The sequence below is a fragment of the Muntiacus reevesi genome, chromosome 3 (assembly GCF_963930625.1).
Source record: "Muntiacus reevesi chromosome 3, mMunRee1.1, whole genome shotgun sequence".
Classification (NCBI taxonomy): Eukaryota; Metazoa; Chordata; class Mammalia; order Artiodactyla; family Cervidae; genus Muntiacus; species Muntiacus reevesi.
The window spans coordinates 101,345,102-101,346,589 of record NC_089251.1 but is presented as its reverse complement, the minus strand read 5'-3'; the positions used below and the strand labels follow the sequence as shown (position 1 = coordinate 101,346,589).

Here is a 1,488-nt window from a genome sequence, read left to right as displayed (position 1 = left end):
ATGATACAGTTATATATTGGCTATTTACAATTTACAGTAGTATTTTTTCCTCTGAAAAATATAAGTACAAAAGCTAAGTAAACAATGAGATACTGCCATTTAGATTTATCTTATGTCAGAGCTTAAAGAACTAGTCTTTAGCAAATATTCAAAAAATCAATCTAGATAATCAACTGAGTTTTAAAGGAAAAATGATAGAACAAGAAAAGATGGAAAGGGAATTCCATAAAAAGGTAAAACATTTCTAAAGTTCTGAAATTGTAATACTAAATACCCATATAAGCTATCAGTAATATACACATTCAGAGTGAGCAGCTCAACTATGAATAGAAGGTCACTTCTATTCTATTCACTGCCCTGTTTTGCCACAGAACTCACTGAGACTTTTCTTAGGGTCTTTAGTTACTATTCTTCTTCTTTTCTGACCAATAAATAGTGAAGCAGTCAAATTTGTGTTTCCAGTCCATAAAGTGAAGTCGCTCATTCATGTCCAACTCTTTGTGACCCCATGGACTGTAACCCACCAGGCCCTTTCATCCATAGAATTTTCTAGGCAAGAGTACTGGAGTGGGTTGCCATTTCCTTCTCCAGAGGATCTTCCCAACCCAGGGGTCGAACCTGGGTCTCCTGCATTTCGGGCAGATGCTTTACCATCTGAGCCACCAGGGAAATCCAGTCCATATCTCTAACCAAATTCCCAGACTTGCATAGGCAGCATTTTTGGACCTCTTCAGTTGGATATCAGTTTAGCATTTATAAAACAAATGTTAAATTTTATACAATAAAAAGTTGTCTCCCATGTCATGGCATAGTCCCACCTTTGATGTAATTGTTCAGAAAAAAAAAAAAGTATCTTTCACCCTCTTTTGGCTCTCATATTACTTATTGATACTTTTAACTAAATACTACTGCTTCTATTTTTAAAATATAATGCAAATTTGGTCATTTCCTGTCCCCCGTTTCCTTCGTTGCCCACTGCCATAGCTTTCCAAATCTCTCCACTTTTATTCTGGCCTTCAATTTGTTCTCTGGAAGTAGTCCAAATTTCACTCTTTAAATCTTGTTTTGATCATATTACTCAACTGCTCTAAACTCTAACAGTGGATTCCAATCAATCACTCACAATTTTATGTATCACATTTAACATTTTCAGTTAAAAGAACTGTAACCACCATTTTGGGCTTACCTGGAGGCTCAGAGGTAAAGAACTCACTTTTCAAAGCAGGAGATGGAGGTTCAGTCCATGGGTTGGGAAAAACCCCTAGAAGAGTTAATGGCAACCCACTCTAGTATTCTTGCCTGAGAAATCCCATGAACAGAGGAACCTGGCAGTGTACAGACCGTGAGGTAACAAAAAGAGTTGAACACAGCTTAGCACTAAACAACAACAATTACCATTTTATAGTCTAAGAAAATGAGATTCAGAGCATCTAGCTAACTTTCCCAAAGTCAAGCAGCTTTAAGTGATACAAGTAGAACTGGAACCTA

At 36.8% G+C, this 1,488-nt stretch overlaps 1 non-coding gene across 1 annotated transcript; it reads right to left on the bottom strand.

The window, feature by feature from the left end:
• Positions 1-597: 597 nt before the first annotated feature.
• Positions 598-669, bottom strand: TRNAF-GAA (transfer RNA phenylalanine (anticodon GAA)). Its single transcript has one exon. It is a non-coding gene; the product is annotated as a tRNA-Phe (tRNA).
• Positions 670-1,488: the final 819 nt, after the last annotated feature.